Source organism: Dendropsophus ebraccatus, chromosome 2 (genome assembly GCF_027789765.1).
Source record: "Dendropsophus ebraccatus isolate aDenEbr1 chromosome 2, aDenEbr1.pat, whole genome shotgun sequence".
Lineage (NCBI taxonomy): Eukaryota > Metazoa > Chordata > Amphibia > Anura > Hylidae > Dendropsophus > Dendropsophus ebraccatus.
The window spans coordinates 136,480,398-136,502,407 of record NC_091455.1 but is presented as its reverse complement, the minus strand read 5'-3'; the positions used below and the strand labels follow the sequence as shown (position 1 = coordinate 136,502,407).

The following is a 22,010-nucleotide window of genomic DNA, read 5'->3' as shown; positions in this document are numbered from 1 at the left end:
TGAAGGACATGAACATTATTTGACGTCTGGGTCAAAAGATATCCATTATTCAACATACTATATGTATTGGGCGTCCATAAATCCATTGACTTCTGTTATAGTTCGGTAATAACGGATCTTTTTTTTTCCACACAGTATGAACATCAGCCTATATTAGACAAAAAATTTATAAAAGGCAATCCAAAATTTTCTTTTACACCAATATGATACCAATGAAAACTATACATCATGGCACACTAAAATTTTGAGGCGAGGAGGAACATTGCTTTAATGTGACCTGGGGGAAATGTTAATCACTGTGGGTAAACTGCTAAATGATAATCTGATATTGGCATATTAAAATGCAGTTAACAGTATGGCTGTACTAATTCGTACATTGGGCAAGGTAAATAAACGTGTGTGCACCAGAAATTTGGCACAGACTGCACACAAAAAAACAACAACCAAAATTAATTTTAATCTTAGCACACTTGAGAAAAAGCCGTGGCTTAGTGGGCAGTGGAAAAAGCTTATACATAAATTTGACTTAAAAATAAGCCAACCTAAAAGTGGTCTAAGGCTGGCTTCACACTGCCTTAAAATTCTGGAAAGACAGCATTAGAGATGAGCGAATCTCGAGCATGCTCGAGTCAATCCGAACCCGAACTTTCGGCATTTGATTAGCGGTGGCTGCTGAACATGAATAAAGCCCTAAGGTTATGTGGAAATCATGGATATAGTCATTGGCTGTATCCATGTTTTCCAGACAACCTTAGAGCTTTTTCCAAGTTCAGCAGCAGAACGTTCGGGTTCGGATCGACTCGAACCCGAACCCGGTTCGCTCATCTGTAGACAGCATTAAAAACACCAGCAGCCAGATATCAGCTGTAAGTCAGTGGAAGTTTATGATTTGCCTTACACACATGCCATTTTTTGGGGGTGGCGGTTTTCTCTCCTTTTAGGCATTTTTGTTTTTCTCTCCTTTTTGTTGCAGTTTTGTCAAAATGTAGCATGCTGAGGGTGTGGCGTTTTTTTCTGCAGACTGTGGTGTTTTCCTCCCATAGACTTCAATGAAAGCCTTCTTCTCCACCAAAAAACACCATAGCCTATGCATATGGTGTTTTTAGTGGTGCTTTTCTGTGAGGAAATTGTCTCAGACTTGTACCCAGGCGGTCAACTTTTTGTTGCAGTTTTGACAAAATGTAGCATGCTGAGGGTATGCCGTTTTTTAAGAAAACTGTGGTGTTTTCCTTTCATAAACTTCAATGGAAGCCTTCTTCTTCACGAAAAAAAAACGCCATAGTCTTTGCATATGCTGTTTTTAGTTTCATCTTTCTGTGAGGAAAACGTCACAATCTTTTAACTAGGCGGTTAACTTAACCCCTTTGGCCCAGACTGTTGTCCATAAAGGGTTGGGAGGTGGTCTAAAGAATGAAAGTCTGGTCCCCAGAGGGTTAAATGAACTCCCTGTTGGCTAAGCTGTGGGCGTCTGGGGGAGGGTAAACTTATCCCTCGGTCTTCCCCCTGTCTTTTTTCAATCAGTGGCTGAGCCAGGACACTGCTTAAGCCATTGATTGGCTGAGATAACACTTGTGCAGTGTCATCTCAGCCAATTAGTGGCTTCAGCGATGTCTTAACTACAGTCACTGATTGGCTCATGACAGTTTTGAAGAGTCAGAGCACAGCACACTTCTAGCTTAGTGTTCCAGGCTCTGGTAAAGAATTAAGACTTCGGTGGTGATGCATCCTTACCCAACTCCTTGTGTGCCAGACTGTAAGTAGTATTGGGTATTTGGTTCTCTGCTACACTGGGACTATACATTTTTAGGTGGCATAAACTGTATGTCATTATGTATGAGGCCTCTATCATGAATTGAATGTATTTTGTGATGTATTGCTCTAGTCCCCCCATAGCCTATTTAGCTCATTTGAGTAGCAGTGAGCAACCTCCTGCACCGTAGGAGGATACCGTTGTTTGCATTTTAGATGATTTTAACTTGTTTGTAGCCGGAAGTAATAAATCTATTTTTGTATTCCATCTCAGGCCTCACTTTCATACCCTATGGTTCTCTTTCCCTCTCTTGTACATGTATATACTTTTCCATAGGGCAGTAGGCGGCACCCTATAGACTATACCAAGTATTATTAATTATTTTTTGTGGTGCCCACCTCTCCTTCTATAACTAGACTGTAAGCAGCATCTGGCAAGATGTTCCATACTGTAAGATGCAGAACGCCTGTCAAAATGATGTGTTTTGCTCCAGGCTGGTTATAGAAATAGGGGGTACACTATGCATTTTCTAAAAATAAACAAATAATAATTTTTTTTTAAAGGTTTCCCCTTATTTTTGTAACCAGTCAGGTTAAAAAACCAAACAGCAGCAGCCTAGTAATACGAGGTTGGGAAGTGCCTTAATTTTGATGTTCTGAGACTAACTACTGGTTCCCTGCTCTCCCCAGTACCCCTGGTGTGGTGGGTACTGAGGAAATAATTTGGTGAGGGGGGCAGTTAGTGTTAGCCATTTTATACTGGCTAACAATAGGCCCCCACTTTGTAATGGATGTCATCAGACTGCTTCCACTTCTAAGCCTGTAAAAAAAAAAAAAAGAAATTAACACACAACACAAATGAGAAAAGTGGTTAATAAAAAAAAATAATACTCCCACACCCCTCATGGACCATTTTATAAAAAAAGAAACTGAAAAAAAAAAAAATGCAATGCTGGTCAACATAGTCTACCAAATCAAACACAATCCTGAATCCGATACCTTACACAATCCGATACCTGAAAAACAAGAGGGAAAAACACATAAAACATGCAGGAGCAGAACACTAGGGATGAGCGAACTTTTGAAAAATTCGGTTCGGTTCGATCAGGCGAACTTTCGTGAAGTTCGGATTCGTACGAACCAAACCTAAAACGAACCTTTATAATAGTGATGAGTGAATAGAGAAATATTCGAATATTCGATATTCGTACGCATATCTATCAAATATTCGATCCCATTAAAGTCTATGGGAACAAGTATTCGATTATTGAAAAACATCTATTCGACCACTTGAAGTCCACAATGACACCTCAGGAAATGATGCCAACACCACTGGAATGCAACTGGGACAGCAGGGGACACATCTGACACCCCAAAATCGCCGGTAATAAAGACACAAGTCGATGTTATACAGGTGAATTACCTGGTTATTAGAGATGAGCGAATAGTGAAATATTCGATTTGATTGGATTAGATTCAAATAGCTCCCGATATTTGACTATTCGAACGAATATCAAATCCCATTATAGTCTATGGGAGAAAAATCCTTGTGACCTGAAAATCAATATTCGACGAATTGGAGGTCACCAAGTGCACAATGAAACCTCAGGAAATTATGCCAGCACCTTTGGATGCATATGGGGCAGGAGGGGAAGCATGCATGGATGCCCCTAAGGCTGCCTAATCGCACCATTACGCCAAATTCTGGGCAGCAGCATGGCAGTGATCACACAGTGAACAATTAAAACAGAGGTAGCATATAAACCATCCCAAAATTGGTAACAGCAAGCAAGGTTACTGTGTGTTTCCATTCAGTGACAGCAAACAAGGCTACTGGGTGTTTCCATTCAATGACAGCAAACAAAGTCGCTGGGTGTTTCCACTCAGTGACAGCAAACAAGGTCGCTGGGTGTTTCCACTCAGTGACAGCAAACAAAATTACTGGGTGTTTGCATTCATTGACAGAAAACAAGAGTACTGGGTGTTTCCATTCATTAACAGAAAACAAGAGTACTGTGTGTTTCCATTCATTGACAGCAAACAAGGTTACTGGGTGTTTCCATTCAGTGACAGCAAACAAGGTTGCTGTTTGTTTCCACTCAGTGACAGCAAACAAGGTCGCTGGGTGTTTCAACTCAGTGACAGCAGACAAGGTTACAGGGTGTTTGCATTCAGCGACAGCAAGCAAGGCTACTGGGTGTTTCCATTCATTGACAGCAAACAAGGTTACTGGGTGTTTCCATTCAGTGACAGCAAGCAAGGTTACTATGTGTTCCCATTCATCGACAGCAAACAAGGCTACAGGGTGTTTGCATTCAGTGACAGCAAACAAGGTCACTGGGTGTTTCCACTCAGTGACAGCAAACAAGGACACTGGGTGTTTCTATTAATTGACAGCAAACAAGGCTACTGGGTGTTTCTATTCATTGACAGCAAACAAGGCTACTGGGTGTTTCCATTCATTGACAGCAAACAAGAGTACTTGGTGTTTCCATTCATTGACAGCAAACAAGGCTACTGGGTGTTTCTATTCATTGACAGCAAACAAGGTTACTGGGTGTTTCCATTCAAATATGTAGTAGCAAATCTACAAAGGGTAGTGCAAGCACTCTGCTGACCAAGTGCTTTGTGCTGCTGATACGTGCTAGACTGCTCGATCTAAAAAAAAAGAGTAGTATGTGTGTTCATCTAGTGCTACATGCTGCTACGTAATACATAAATACACAGGGTGGTACAAGCAGGCTGCTGTGCTACTATAAGGCACACTGTTTACCAAGTGCTAAGTGCTACATAATACAGCCGTCCAGCTTTGCCTATAAAATATTCATACACCCTTTAATAACCAGGTAATTCACCTGTATAACATCAACTTGAGACTTTATTACCGTTGATTTTGGGGTGTTAGATGCTTTCCCTGCTGTCCCAGTTGAATTCCAGAGGTGTTGGCATCATTTCCTGAGGTGTCATTATGGACTTGTTGACCTCCAAGTGGTCGAATGGATGTTTTTCAATAATCAAATACTTGTTCCCATAGACCTTAATGGGATCAAATATTCGATCAAATATTCGAATATCAGGAGATATGCGTACGGATATCGAATATTCCAGATTCGTTACGAACTTTCTCAAAGTTTGGTTCATGTTTTGGAGTCAATCTGGTTCATTTGAATACCCTTTATTCACTTTTCCAAATAACAAAGATCATAGGTTATCAACACCACCTAGTAACATAACTAAAATCATGTGAAAAGGGAGGAAGAATCAACAATCTAGGTCTATATTTAATTCTTCAGCCCTATATCCATAATCACAGTTGGGTCCAGGTAATCACAGTTGGGAACCAGACCAGCCCTATATCCATAGCTAAACATTTATGTACATTCACAGGCTTAGCCATACCATTCCTTAATTTTATCCACAATTCTGATCCTATCCCAAATAGGTCATCCCCCTTGAACAGGCAGCACTGATTGGCTGATAGGGAGCAAAGGGAGCCAGGAGCCTCATACACAGCCACGGCACCAAGCAGGTAATGTATGCTTTGGGCCGGGGGCTGAGGGTGGCGGGGGGATTAAAGGGGCCGGGTTACATACTGGCAGCAGAATGAAAATTTGGCTGCCGTTATGTGACCCATTGAACTTCACACTACCAGGATCCCCAGCGAATTTCGCTGCAAACTCGCAGCGTGAAGTCTGCTGCGGATTGGGTACATGTGAAGTTACCCTCACTCAAATTCTTACATCTCATCTCGAGGATTCTTGGACATGATCCATATTATTCAATTATCCATATTATTTTACCTACCTTTCAATTCATAGTCCACTTAGTCCTCCTCTCCCTTTCCAGCCATATCTTTCTTCCCCTTTCTATCTCCCTTTTAGGTAGAAACTTTAACACATCATTTGAAATGACAAGCTGGACTGAGTAGTTGCATTTTTTTTGTTTTCTACATCTCCATGCACACAAATCATTGCAATGAATTGCACACACCGTATGCTTTCTAGAACAATTTAAAAATATAGCCACATTCTTTTTAAAAGCCTGAAACACTCTTGCTGTGTTATAGCATATGTTGCCAATGAGTTTCATGACCAAGTTCTATGATAGGTGGAAAAACAAACAAACAAAAACATCACAATTTATTTGCCTTTCAGTGTTAATGGACCATTATAAATTGTTTATTGATACTATATATTGGTGCTGGATGGTAGAAGGAAGCAGTATATGGAATTACCTTCACATAGCATTACATTTCTATAGAAAATTGGGTTTTAGCTGTAAGTTCTTGGCTAAACTCGAACTCTCTTGCACCATGGGCTTCATGTCATACTTTAGCTTGTCAGCTGAGAGGGCAGTGAGCCACAGAGTGCAATAAAAGGTCAAGAATTAAGAGGGGCTTGTCATAAAGAATTAAAGTGGGTCTGTCATAAAAAGTGGATATTCTAAATTGAGAACCACGAACTGCAGCAGAAAAGAGTCTATGTAACATTTTTCAATGACAAATCTTTTATAACCATTGCTAGATCTGCTTTATATGAGCTGACAGAACTAAAAATGGTAATCTGAACTGCTTTTATTGCTTCTTTCAATCAGGTGTGTGGATCATAAACTATATATGGATCATTATTTATCCTAGATCACAGTAATTGCCGCTTCAAATATAACTTTACTCCAGCTACTATGAAGCTTACGGAATGCAAACTTTTATTCTTATGAATTCATTTTCATATTGACATAGTTTGTAGTAAAACAGGGCTTACAAGTGTTTATGTACCAGCTCCTCAATTCGGCTGTTATTCGATGAAAGGGATTCAAACAAACCAGCATCTAACGAACAACCCCAATGTTCCTTCTATGTTACATAACTGTTAGAGATGAGCAAATTGGATTTGATCGAATAACTATTCGATCAAATATTACGCTATTCGAGCTATTTGATTGTAGTCGAATATTCGAGTAAAAATTTGATTAGCCCTCCCACATCCCTTGGTGCTTTTTTCCAGCCAATAAACAAGCAGGGGGGAAGGACAGGCACTTAGAATAGGCAGGACTTAAAAAAAAAAAAACTCTAACTGTGATTGGCTGGCTAAACCTTGAGACTTCCTGAATCTTAGAATAGTCATTTGAGATTCTTGTCACTTGCTGCTAGGAGCTAAAGAGGGAATGACTGTATCCCAAGGAGAGAAAGCTTCTAGGTGAAGTTAGGTAGGCAGGGACCCCAAAAGCCATTGTTAGAGCTAAAACTATAAAAAACAGAGATTTAGAAGCTATTGTTAGACAGGCAGTGTGTTCAGACACCCACTGATAATGTATACGGCTGTATACTCTGTGTGTGGCATAAGAGCTGTTAGCTTGATACTACTGGTTTGCCCAGTCTGCATCCTGTAAAAGACTTGACCGGCTATTTCATTCTATTATTTTAAAAAACAATACTATATCCAGTATGCGGTTCAGGGAAGAAACAGAGTGCTGCACCTCACACCTATGGCTGATACTAGTGCCGCTTGGCTAAATAAAAAACACATCAGAATTTTGTGTATGAATTGATCAAGCCATACTGCCCCATGTACCTCGTGCCGGTATCTGATACACATGGGTCCCTACACTAAGTCCACACCGTGCCAGTCAGTGGCCACCAACCCCGCAGGCGTGCACAGCCAGGGAACGGGGGCCATGGGACGGCCCTGCGACCCCCATGCCACAGGACCAGACCCAGAAACACCACACCAGAACCCGGCCAGCACCGCCGGCGGAGAAGGTCGCCCCCAAGCAGCACAAGTCTGGATAAGGTATTGCGCTCACCATAGCTGCAGCAAACAGAATGGGAAAAAACAGGAGGGATAAAACCATGTGCACTCAGGTGTCTCCTGCTAATTGCGGTCATGTGGGTCTCACCAGGAGGAGGAGGGCTCACATGTCTGGACCCTATGTCTTCCCCATTCTGTGAGAGCAGCAATGGTAAGTGTAATACCATATCCATACTTGTGTCGTTTGGGGGCAGCCTTCCCCGCCGGTGGTGCTGGCTGGGTTTTGGTGGGGCTTTTTGGGTCTGGTCCTGTGACATTGGGGTTGCAGGGCCGTTCCATGGCCTACCTTCCCTGCACGTGCACGCTTTGCGGGGTTGGCGGTCACTGACCGACACGGTGTGGAGTTAGCGTGGGGACCCGTGTGGACCAGAGGACCTGCGCGGTGGTACTTGGGGCAATATGGCTTGATCAATTCATATACAGACACTCTGGTGTTGATTTTTAATATAGGCCTAGCGGCATTAGTATCAGCCATAGATGGGATGTGCAGCGGTTCCATTCTCTCCAGTTCGTACTATATCCAGTATACTGCTGTATACTTTGTTTGTGGCATATTAGCTGTAAGCTTGCTACTACTGGGCTGCCCAGTCTGCCTCCTGTGTAAGACTTGACTGGCTATTTCATTGTATTATTTTAAAAATAAATACTATATCCAGTATAAGGCTATGTTCACACTACGTATCAGACCAGCCGTTCCGTGACCCCGGTTGGGTCACGGAACGGCCGATCTGTGCCCTGATCAACCCGGCCGGTATTTAAGTATCGGCCGGATGATCCGGCCAGCCGCAGAACTCTGATGCGGGCGCATCACCGTGCGCCCGCATCAGAGCTTCCCATAGCACACAGTGAAGCGAGCGGCCTGAGCCGCTCGCTTCACTGTGTGAACTGACAGGGCTTTCATGTCAGTTATTTGCATGGCATAATAGCTGTTAGCTTTCTACTACTGGTTTGCCCAGTCTGCGTCCTGTGAAACACTTGACCAGCTATTTAATTCTATTATTTTAAAAATCAATACTATATCCAGTATAGGGCTATGTTCACACTACGTAAAAGTACGGCCGTTGTTGCCGATGGCAACAACCGGCGTACTTTTGCCGCAGTGTAACAATGCCTTACTTTCAATGGGATCCCGTACGGGGCCGCAAATAACTGACATGTCAGTTTTCTGCGGCAAAATTCGGTTAATTCTGGCCGCAGAAAGCCCTGTCAGTTCACACTGGCTCCGGCCGCTTGCTTCACTGTGTGCTATGGGAAGCTCTGATGCAGGTGCGCCCGCATCAGAGCTCTGAGGCTGGACGGATCATCCGGCCGGTACAATGATCTGGGCACAGACCGGCTGTTCTGTGACCCGACCGGGGTCACGGAATGGCCGGTCTGATACGTAGTGTGAACATAGCCTAGGGCTGTATACTCTATGTGTGTGGCATAAGAGCTGTTAGCTTGCTACTACTGGTTTGCCCAGTATGTGTGCTGTGAAAGACTTGACCAGCTATTTCATTCTATTATTTTAAAAATCAATACTATATCCAGTATACGGCTGTATACTCTGTGTGGCATAATAGCAGTTAGCTTGTTACTACTGGTTTGCCCAGTCTGCATCCTGCGAAAGACTTGACCAGCTATTTCATTCTATTATTTTAAAAATTAATAATATATCCAGTTTACGGCTATATACTGTGTGGGATAATACCTCTTATCTTGCTACTACTGATTTGCGCAGTCTGTGTCCTGTGAAGGCTTTGACCAGCCCTATATTTCTATTGTTTGCAAAAATAATTTTATATCTGGTATATGGTTGTATACTGTTAGTGTGGGATAAATTAAAAACTATGTGGTACAGCTATAAAATTGTATTGAAAAAGTTAAATGGCTACTACAATGTGTAGCGCAAAGCGAAGAGGACAGGGACGCGGAAATGCTGCTGGGGTTTCAAGCCACAGTCAAGTGATTGGGGATACAGCGTGTCCAACATCCCTGGCTTTATAGGACACCTCATGGGCCTAAATTAATAGGCCTCTATACAATTTTTTTGAGGACTCACCTCATGGGCCTCAAGCTAATTTTTCAAGAGCTAACCTCATGGGCCTCAAGCTAATTTTTCGAGGGCAAACCTCATGGTCCTCAAGCAAATTTTTCAAGGGCTCCCCTCATAGGCCTTGTGAGAAGATACTATTTGTCAGGACAGATATGTGTCATCGTGGTGCCTGGCCTTGGTGAAGTGAACCGGTAGCTTTAGACAGCTGGTCCGGCTTTACTGGGTGGTATTACTGCTCCCACGTATTCCAGGCTTTTCCATTGCCTCAAAAAATAAAAGGACTGCTGTTTGGCTAAACAGCATGGGGAGAGAGACCCTATTTCAATTTAAAGTAATCCCCCACACCAACTTTGCTTTTTATGATTTAACCCCTTAACGACATCGGGCGTAAACTTACGCCCTGGCGCCCTGGTACTTGGCGCATCAGGGCGTAAATTTACGCCCGATGTTTCCCCGATCGCTGCGTGTTCACACACAGCGGTCGGGGAAGATGGCCTGCTATAAATCATAGCAGGCCATCTTAGCTTCACGGCACGGGGGGTGGTTAACACCCCCCGTGCTTACGATCGCCGCTATAGGCTGATCAATTCAGATCAGCCAATAGCGGCGATCGGAACCTTTCCGGGTCATCGGCGACCCGATGACCCGGAAAAAAATGGCGGTCGGTGCTGTCCGAGGACGGCACCGACCGCCATTACTGTAAAAAGTAATGGTGATCGCCGTGCCACCGGCCCGATCGCCGTGAACGGCCGGCCGGCCGTTCACGGCGATCGGGCCGGTGGCACGGCGATCAGAGTCCCACAAAATAGTAAATACCTGCCCTGGACCCCTCAGCTAGGCAGCCGAGGGGTCCAGAGCAGGTATTTGTACATTACTCACCTGTCCCGGGCTCCTGATCGGCGTCTTCCGGGTTCGCGGCATCCTCGTCTTCGTTCGGGTCTTCGGCTTCTTCCGTGACGTCACGTTCGGCTTCTCTCGGCTATTTTCGGCTCCAGCGTCGGCTGTTTCCGTATTTTGCGCTCTGCTGCCCTCTAGCGGCTGATAATGTGTAATACACGTATCAGCCACTATAGGGATGTTCAGAATGTAGAAATTTTTATTTATTTTTTTTTCAAATTTTTTTTTTCTATTTTCCGCACCCTATCGCCGCTGAGTGTTGATCAGCATCGCACGAAAGTGCGCTGCTAATCAGCAACTCCTCCTTTTTGGCGTAGGGTGTTTTTTTTCTATATTCTACTGCCACGGTCTGCTTATAAGTGCAGACCGTGGCAGTAGAATATATCACCAACTCCTTTGTTGGCGTAGGTTTTTTTTTTATACTTACTGTAAAAAAACACGTAAAAAACACTACATTACACCACACTACATTGAATAAAGTTTGACACTACACCACTACATACCCCATATACCAATCCCCGTATAAAGATGGCCCCCAGGGTGTTTTCGGCGTCAGAGGGATACGTTATTATTGCCTCCGACACCGAAACAGCCAGTGAGGATGAATGGGGGGGATCGTTCTTTCCTCCTTTCATCCTCATCATCCAGTGACATGTCTGGGGGGTAGCGTAGCGTACGCTGCCCCCCAGACACGTCTTTTCCGCCAGTACCGTCCCAATAAGAGATGACGGTATGGAGTGAAATTCTACAAACTCTGTGAGCGTACCTCTGGGTACACTTACAGATTTAGGGTACGTGCACACTGCGGAATGGCGAAGAATAACCCTTTGTGCATTCCGCAGCTGGCACCCGCCGGCGGACTGATGCGGGCGCATGTCTCTACCCGTGTCATAGACTCCATTCTATGCACGGGCGGATTCCATCGTCCATCCAAAGAATGAATACGTTGGACGGAGAGCGGAATCCGCCCGTGCATAGAATGGAGTCTACGACACGGACGGAGACGTGCGCCTGCATCAGTCCGCCGGTGGGTGCCAGCTGTGGAATGCACAAAGGGTTATCTGTCGCGATTCCGCAGTGTGCACGTACCCTTAGAGTGTATGTAGGAAGGGACACCCGAATCCAGCCCCCAGATGCCCCCTCCCCCCCCATCCTCGGAGTTAGTGGGAAGATCGTTCGGGAACTGATCTTCCCACTGCTGGATAAAGGTCACCACCTGTACGGGGATAACTCTTATACCAGCACCCCCTCTTCCGGTCCCTCGCTGCCTGAGCTACTGTAGCTTGCGGCACGATCCGAACATATCAGAAGTAGTAATAGCGCCCTAATATTTAGCAGCCATGGAGCGGACCCAGCGCTTCTGGATATGAGGGACCCCGTATCACACCAGGACAACATTTTCCAGGTGACGTCCCCCACACTGGAGAACAGGAGACCCCAGAAGAAGTGCAGAGTGTGGCGTAACAGGGGGATCAGGAAGGACACCATTTTCCCGTGTGACACCCGTCCTGATCACCCCGGCCTCTGCATACTGGATCGCTCCAAGGCGCACCACACGTCACTGGGGTTCTACATTATCTAAATTCTGTCCCTTATTCCTATTTCAGGGGTCACGTTGATCCAGGGATTATTCTGATCGCCAATATGGAGTCGGGAAGGAATTTTCCCCTGTGATGAGGCTACTGTCGTCTGCCTTACGAGGGTTTTTTTTTTGCCTTCCTCTGGATCAACACAGGTTGAGTTTGATGGACACCTGTCATTTCCAACCTTATAAACCAATAATTGGCCTAATACCCCCAAATAAATTAGAATTGTCCCTTTTCCCCAGCTAAGTAGGTATGGCTGCCATTCCCATTAGAGGATGCCATGATGCAATTACAAAGCCTCTGTGCGGCCAGGACAGTAGAAACCCCCCACAAGTGACCCCATTCTGGAAACTACACCCCATAAGGAATCTAAGAAGGGGGGCAGCGGGGATATGGCCCCCTGGTGACGGCCACATTTGGGACGTGAAAATGAAAAAAATTGTATTTTTTATTTTCTCGGCACATGTTCTACGTAAGTGCCCGTCACCAGTGGGGTCCATATGCTCACTGCACCCCTTGTTAGATTCCTTATGGGGTGTAGTTTCCAGAATGGGGTCACTTGTCGGGGGTTTCTACTGTCCTGGCAGCACAGGAGCTTTGTAATTGCGACATGGCCTCCATCCTCCATTCCAGCCTCTAAATGGCGCTCTGTCCCTTTGGTGACTTGCCCTGTGCCCATATGGCACATTATGCCCACATGTGGGGTATTTTCGTACTCAGGGGACACTACCCTACACGTTTTGTGTTCATTTTCTTTTTTAACCCCTTGTGGAAATGGAAAAAAATCAAGGCTAGACCAACATTTAGTGTAATTTTTGTAAAATTTTTACTCTAAATCATTAATCTTGTCATGTTTTTTCATTTTCACAAGGGGTTAAAAGATAAAAAAAACATTTAATGTGTAGAGCAATTTCCCCTGAGTACGGAAATACCCCACATGTGGACATAAAGCGCCATGCGGGTGCAGGGTAAGCCTCCGAAGGGAAGAAGCGCCATTTGGTTTTTGAAGGCTGGATTTGGATGGAATGGATTTCGAGGGGCCATGTTGCATTCAAAAGGCCCCTGTGTTGCCAAGACAGTTGAAACCCCCCACAAGTGACCCCATTATGGAAACTGCACCCCTCAAGGAATGTAACAAGGGGTGTAGTGAGCATATGGACCCCACTGGTGACGGACACAAATGTGGAACAATGTGGCGTGAAAATGAAATATTACATTTTTTACACTATAATGTTGGTTTAGCCTTGAATATATCATTTTCACAAGGGGTTAAAAGAGGAGAAAAAAAACAAAATGTGTAGCGCAATTTCCCCCGAGTCCGTAAATACCCCACATGTGGACATAAAGCGCCATGTGGGCGCAGGGCAAGCCTCCGAAGGGAAGGAGCACCATTTCGTTTTTGAAGGCTGGATTTGGATGGAATGGATTTTGAGGGGCCATGTTGCATTCAAAAGGCCTCTGTGTTGCCAAGACAGTTGAAACCCCCCACAAGTGACCCCATTATGGAAACTACACCCCTCAGGGAATGTAACAAGGGGTGTAGTGAGCATATGGACCCCACTGGTGACGGGCACAAATGTGGAACAATGTGGCGTGAAAATGAAATATTACATTTTTTACACTATAATGTTGGTTTAGCCTTGAATTTATCATTTTCACAAGGGGTTAAAAGAGAAAAAAACACACAATATGTGTAGAGCAATTTCCCCCGAGTCCGTAAATACCCCACATGTGGACATAAAGCGCCATGTGGGCGCAGGGCAAGCCTCCCAAGGGAAGGAGCACCATTTGGATTTTGGAGGTTGGATTTGGCTAGAATGGATGATGAACGCCATGTCGCATTTACAGAGCCCTCGTGCTGCCAAAACACTGGAAACCCCCCACAAGTGACCCCATTCTGGAAACTGCACCCCTCAAGGAATCTAACAAGGGGTGCAGTGAGGATATGGACCCCTTGATGATGGGCACATTTGTGCCATGAAAGTGAAAAAATGAAAATTTTCCCTTTCACGTCACATTGTTCCACATTTGTGCCCGTCACCAGTGGGGTCCATATGCTCACTGCACCCCTTGTTAGATTCCTTGAGGGGTGTAGTTTCCAGAATGGAATCACTTGTGGGGGGTTTCCAGTGTCTTGGCAGCACGAGAGCTCTGTAAATGCGACATGGCCCTTGAAATCCTTTTCAGTAAAATTCGGCTTCCAAAAGCCAATTGGCGCTCCTTCCCTTTGGAGGCTCGTCCTGCGCCCCCTTGGCACTCTATCGCCACATGTGGGGTATTTCTGTACTCGGGAGAAACTGCGCTACACATTTTTTGTCTTTTTTTGCCTCTTATCCCTTTAAGAAAATGAAAAATTGAAGGCTAGAACAACGTTTTAGTGTAAAAAATAAATTTTTCTTTTTTCACGCCATATTGTTCAGAAAATCTGTGAAGCACCTGTGGGGTCCAGATGCTCACCGCACCCCTTGTTACATTCCTTGAGGGGTGTAGTTTTCTAAATGGTGTCCCTTTAGGGGTGTTTTTTAGGTTTTGGCACCCCAGAGCCTCTGCCAACCTGAAGTGGTACAGTCAAAAATGACCAAATATAACGGAGGCGTTGAAATTCACTAGGCGCTCCCTTATATCTGAGGCTTGTGGTTGCGTCAAATAGCGCAATACGGCCACATATGGGGTATTTCTATAAACTGCAGAAACGGGGCAATAATTATTGGGGTGCATTTCTCTGGTAATAGGTTTATAATTATGAAAAATATTGGATTACAATAAAATCTCTGCACAGAAAATTAAAATTTTCAAATTCCTTACACACTTAGCTTTTATTTCTGTGACTCCCCTAAAGGGTTAAAACACTTTCTGGATATGCTTTTGCAGAGTTTGGGGGGTGCAGTTTCTGAAATGGGGTGCTTTGTGGGGCTTTCTAACATACAGGCTCCTCAAATACACTTTAAACCTGAACAGGTCCCTAAAAATATCTGATTTTGAAATTTTACTGAAAATTTGGAAATTTGCTGCTAATGTTTTAAGCTTCCTATCGTCTAAAAAAAATGAAAGATCGTTTAATAAATGCCGCCAACATAAAGTAGACATGTTGCTAATGCTATTTAATATATAATTTATGTGGTATAACCACTTTCTGTATACGCAAAGAAGTTTCAAAGTTGGAAAAATGCATTTTTTCACATTTTTTCACATTATTTGGGTTTTTTTCATAAAGATTTGTTATGAGTATCGACTCCAATTTACCAGAAATGTAAAGTACAATATGTCACGAGAAAACAATCTCAGAATCAGCCGGATAGGTAAAAGCATCCCGAAGTTATTAATGACTAAAGTGACACTGGTCATATTCATAAAATTTGTCTCTGTCATTAAGGCCATTTCAGGCTCTGTCCTTAAGGGGTTAAATGGCTGCATGATAAAAAATTTTTTGCTCAATATTTGGCTTTCTGTCCACGCTATTGTTGAGGAAATAAGTTGTTCGAGTATTTTTTCCATTATACAAAGCGGTTATATTGTGTTTGGAGTCTATAGTTGATAATCTTTGATAGTGGTGTAATACTGAAAGTGAATATATATATATGCAATATATACATGTGTGCAATTCACATTACTGTCTGGGCAATATATAACTCTGCAAACAATTGTATTTTACAACTTTACTGAATAAACAAACAACAAACATACTCTAATATTACGCATCACCTAATACGTATGAAAGTACCACTATACCAAAAGGTCACACTTCTACTTTACGTTCATGCACCCAAGCATGCTTCCCCTGCTGTCCCATATGCATTCCACTGGTGTTGGCATCATTTCCTGAGGTTTAATGGTGCAATTAGTGACCTCCTAGTGGTCGAATCTTGATTTTTCTCCCATATAATATAATGGATTTCAATATTTGTTCGTATAGTCGAATATCGGGAGCTATTCGAATCGAATTTCGAATTATCGAATATTTAACTATTTGCTCATCTCTACCATAGTGTACTCTGTGCCAGTTTTTGCTCTATATTACGTTACCTGTGGAATTTAGATATATCCAGTCTTGAATTTTAAATTATAAAAAATATATATATATACAGTACTTAATTCTTTTTAAAATTCCTTAAAAAAATAAAATTTTAAATTACTTTTTATTTGAATTATGTTCTTGGATTACAATTGTGGCGCTATATGCCTTAAAAAAGGAAATAAATAAATAAATAAACTAATAATAAAATATTCCATGCAGGGTTTCAAACCTTTTAGAGTACGCTACAACTTATAGCTCTATTTACAATATGTCTAACAGAGCTTTACCAAATCCATGGGCTTTTGAGGGATTTAGTAAGACCAGCTTCTCCTGTCAGCACCTAGGCATGCTGGATTTATGTAGAAGCACACACCTCTACATAAAAACAACCCCCTTAGAGCAGCCCAACAAACCCTCCTGAAAACTATGTAGCTCAAAGCTGTCATAGATTGTAACTACAATTTACACCTGCCTGCATTCACTGCACTAAATTCAGTGTGGAGGAGGGCACACACCCCTTTCACATCATGCCATGCCAACTGCCCACCCACCTGTAAGTGAGATACTCCAGGAGGCGCTGCACAGATCTCGCTGATACTTTGCTACAATGTATCAGTGTGGAGTCCAGGCTTTTTAGCTAAAGGCGCTTTGCCTAGACATTCGCTCACAGCAAAGATATACCAGGAAGATGCTGGGGGTTTTATTTTAAAGTATGCTGTGAACATTATGACTCTTGAGAAAGGAACCGGTGCGGTTCCGAAACGCGTTGAGTCTCAATAAATATTTTATACGTCAATATTTATTCCATTCTTCCCGGACCTGCGCCCTTTGATCCGTGCTTCTTTGGTGTTGGAGGTTTTTATGCATATCATTCCTTTTGGATAGCGGGAGTGGCTGCGGTCCTTTATACATGCTTTGACGAATGTTGTGCCTCTACCTATAGCACAACCCCACCAGGTGAGGGTCTCCTTACACGTTGTCTCCTCAATGTCTGCTATACCTTTGATCCGCGCTATGGAGCGCTGTCCTTCTGTATTTTGTTTTTACCCACCTGGTAAGGCAGGCACAGACCTAGCAAAAAGTTGAACATTTTTACACAAACACCAGTCTTGCGCAAATATTTGTGACTTATTGCCTGATATGGATATTTCCTTATTTGTGTTTTGAAGCTAGTGCTGAAACCCAAAGATCTAACACAGCTGGAGATTTATAAATTGCCCAAAAATCTGATTTCATAAGCAAAATGTTTTCTTTTTTCAGTTAATAATTACAATGAATCTCTGTGCATCACAGCTGGTTTTGGCCTTTGTGACACAGCAATCAACTTAATTTTCACTCCCACACCTATTTTAAAAAGGGGGCCATGAGGGCCAACAGGGTATTTTGACTGACTTTCTCTTCTTTCCATTTAGAGAATATAGTGGCTTAAACTATATGTTTATTCTGTTAGAAGTACTCTTAAGAGCAACCTTAAATAATTTGATTTACCCACACCTTGGTAACGGAAGTAGATTAGAGAACTGAATTCACAGTAGCATATACTGTTCCCTGACCTTGATATGTAATATTTGCACACCATATATTGTTTTAAAGCTCTGCAGTAATAGCAGTATATTCATTAAGTTCTATTCATACCAGTAAGGCTCTGTTCAAACCATGGATTCTGGTTTTGCAGAGGCCATAATATGTGATAGACTCATTGTAAAACAGTCCTTAACAGATTTTAATGGATGCTTTTGACTTATTTTGGGTCCATAAGGTTTTCTATTTGTAATGTATAAAAAGTGGAATCCATTAAAGGAGAAGTAGCCAACAAAAATCAGGCAAAACCTTATAGAAAATAAAGTTTGTATGACTGTTCAAATTAACATGTATTATAAAAATGTCCCTTTTAGACCACCTGTGCCACTTTTCTGAAAAGTAGGCTTGGCTTAGTGGGAAAGGGAATCTTTTGAGTGATTTAATATAACTTATGCCATAAAATGGGCAGCCCTGATGCAACACATTTGCCAAGAGACTTAAGTTGCGTGCACACAATGGAATTCCTGCGTATGACCCCCGGCGGATTCAGCTGCTCGTATCCGCACGCGGCGGCGCGCATCTCTGCATGCACGGGCGGATTCCTCATTCCGCCGTAAGAAGCGACATGTCAATTCTTTTGGCAGAATGCAGAATTCGCCCGTGCATAGACTTGTGTCTATGGCCCGGGCAGAGATGCGTGCCGTCGCATTCGGGTAAGAGCGTCAGAATCCACTGCGGGTCATATGCGTGAATTCGGTAGTGTGCACACACCCTCAGAGAGATTCTCTGGTGTCACAACATGTTTGATATTATGTTTGAGGTGCTATAATGAATTTTTTTTAAAAAAAGTGAATCTTGCCTACCTCAGTGCCCCACAGCTCCTATTCCAGAACCTTCTAGCCTACTGTTAGTCACAGCTTAACAGGACCTGCTCAGATAAGCAATGGTTGCAGCAGTGTCTTGCCTTAGTCACTGATTGGCTGGATGAGTAAGCAAAAAACAAGCAGTGACTGCCAAGGACAATGTTTGTAGACTATCACTTATTTTATATTTTTTCTGCACCTTCAGCAAAATAATAAAAATATTATGGTGCCAAATATTTTCCTTTATTACATCTGACAGATCTATTACTTGACTGTTTTAATAAGTCACCACTCGCTCCCTCATTATGTTCATGTTCTTCTTCCAAAATATTCTCTACGTCAAATTTGTCTTAAAAAAAAATAAAAAAACAATAATAATAATAATAATAATAATAATAGAACATGATATAACTGGGTAAATTAAAAGAGTTAATCCTTAAAGGGGTAGTCTAGCGATCACCCTTTTTTAATACATTGGTGCTGGTGTATATAAAACAATAAACACTGTATCCTTATCTATGAGTGCTCCCTCAGTGTCCTCCGCTGGTGTTGCCAATGTCCCCTGCTGACTGCAGAGCTGCCACTTCTGAGAGGCTCCAACTCGTCTTGGGAGTGACAGCCTGCTCAGCCAATCACTGGCCATGGGGCTGTCTCGCCTCAGTCATTAATTGGCTGAGAAGGCTTTGACTCCTGAGATAAGTTTGTCTCGGAAGTGGGGGCTCTACAGTCAGAGGGGAACACCAGCGACACTAGTCGAGGACACTGAGGAGAGTTGAGAGGTAAACATAACAGGTTCATTCTTTTATATGCACAAATAACAATATATTACAAAAGGCAGACCACTGGATTAGTCCTTTAAGCAAATTAATTCTTAAGAATGTCAACGTCTTTGGTATTATATACTTCTTATGTGAGAAATTTAAGAGATATGAAAGAGCGCAGGAATGTAAATATGCAAAACAAGAGTCCGTGGAGCCTCTGAGGCTCCACGGACTCTTGTTTTGCATATTTAAATTTTTTAGGGGAATCAGTGGAGACTCTTGATTGAGTACTTCATTGGAATTTTTTTTTTTTGCTGTTCTCCTTGAGTTCAGTGATTACAGTGCAGGAATGTGCTTGTAATTATTCTATTTATCTTCTTGCTATAAGAATGATAGATCCATGGTGTAGGAATAGTGGCTAACCCCTCCTGAAATTGAATTGGAATAAAACCACGGTAAAAGCATGCATGCTACAGCTCTATGGCAGGGTGAGGAGATGGAATAATTCCAAGGCCCTACAGGGAGTTGATGCATTTATGCAATGCTAATAAGCTGGACAAAAAATATGCATCTGTATTCTATATACAAAAATCTGTTACTTTGATAAAGCTTTAGCTTGATGATATTACATTTGAAGTACAGCTTGAATACCAGAAATACTTGGGAGACCTATGCTGAACATAGTGATGAAGATCCATTAAAATCTTAGTGTATGTTTATAAGGAAGGCAAAGGTGATCCTTCATTAATATCTCTTTACGCATATTTATCTCTGTCTGTGTAAGGCAGTCAGCATCCTGCTGACAGGAAAGATGTAAGCGGGGTACCAGCTGCCCTATCGCACTATACAGGGGAAGGAGTTCCCTTTTTGGTATTGGACATCGTTTACACCTTGGAAGGAGTACGTTTATGATGAACGATTTTTTGAGCTATGAGACTGGATCTTATTAAGGGTCTTTTCCATCATGACCTCATGGAGCCCACAACATACTTTTATGAAAAGAACATACGTTGTTTACAATTAAAACAAAGGTCGTTCTTGTCATAGAGAAATGTGTTGTATTAAAGTCAATGAAAACAACGGCCATTGTTCACACAATGGGGGAGATTTATCAAAGGCTGTAAAATTTAGACTGGTGCAAACTGCCCACAGCAACCAATCACAGCTCTTCTTTCCTTTCAGCACTGCCTAAAGCTGAGCTGTGATTGGTTGCTGTGGGTAGTTTGCACCAGTCTAAATTTTACACCCTTTGATAAATCTCCCCCAATGTGTTGAACAACAGCCATTGCCTGCTACAGCCGTTGAAATAATTGACATGTCAATTATTTCCATCCGTTGTGCATTGATTTGAATTTTCAATGCAATGACGGCCATTGCTTGACACTTACAATGGCCATTGTTTTTGAGTGGCAAACAACGGCTGTTGTCCGTACATTGTTAGAACATTGGCTATGAGTGGATGAGTAACTTACAAGTGATGCCAGTGAACGCAGATGCCTGTGTCCTGCTGTGATATCTCTACCTTAAATGCGATAAATGCTATTTTTACAAACGACATTGTGCACCTACAACACCACGTGGCACTGATTGCTTGTGCGTTTACACAGTGGTGAGTGGTAGTCTCCACCCATTTATTTATTTTATCTTTATGACACATTGTAACTCATTTATGTTTGTATGTATTTTCCACATGGAATCCAACGGAACCCATGGAGTGCCACAAGACTGCTGGCATTCTGTTTCGAAGCTGTAAACCTGTGCTATGGAATATATATATATATATATATATATATATATATATATATTGCATTTATCTTGCTATATATTAAAACATATGATTGTGATTGGATAATTGAGTTTGACCCATGTATATTTATAAACTATCACATTGTAACCATTTAAAGAGTTTTAGAAAGCAAGAAAAGTGTATGAAAGGTCGAAAAATGGCTTATATATATGCATTTATGGGAAGCATAAAAAGCATTAAGGTAAGATGCTGTTGCTTTTGCCATTCTTATGTAGATTTTGTTACAGTGGGATTTCTGCAGAACAATTCAGTTTTTGTGACCTTGCATCTATTAAATCTTCTGGGAGTTCAGAGTTATCCTGTCACCTGACGCATTGTATATATAACATAAAGACAACCTAAAGTAATCTCTATTATGTTAATTAGAGTAGCACAAGATACATAAAAAGACTATTGTAGACTAGCTACATTTCTTCAATATGCATATTTCTTTTGCTTGCATTTTTAGACTATAAGTCCCTTAACTGAGATTATTTCCTATTATGAGTATAGGCTAGTTGTTAGGAGTAAACAGTTACATGAACAATTGCTCAATCATTTATGTGGCTGTTCAATTCCATTATTGTTGCTAGTAAAGCCCCTAGTTACATGGGGAAATGTACTACTGATGATTTATGGGGCTGCTTAATCACAAGGCCTATCCTATGAGGCAACCACAGAGAGTAACATTTCTTCAGGCAATAATTATCCTAGGTGACCTTCACATACACTCACTTAGTGACACCCATGACTCTTGAAGAGGGGTCAGCTGTGTTAATGATTGGGGTTAAGGTGCATTGTTGATACCAGGAGCTTATCTATACAGGTCAGATAGATGTAGCTAATTCACTTAGACTATTATTACCTGAGATGATATTGATAAAGAGGACTTTAAACATTTAACATGGTTTTAAGTGTCATGAAATGTTGAAAACAAAACCCTATCTGTCATGAAAGAATGATGTAAAAAAAAAAACTGTTTTAGGGTGC

At 42.3% G+C, this 22,010-nt stretch overlaps 1 protein-coding gene across 1 annotated transcript in view; it reads left to right on the top strand.

Annotated features, from left to right (window-relative positions):
- CNTNAP2 (contactin associated protein 2) overlaps positions 1-22,010 on the top strand; it is a 1,369,824-nt gene that overhangs the window by 686,387 nt on the left and 661,427 nt on the right. The gene's annotated exons all lie outside the window — the stretch shown is intronic.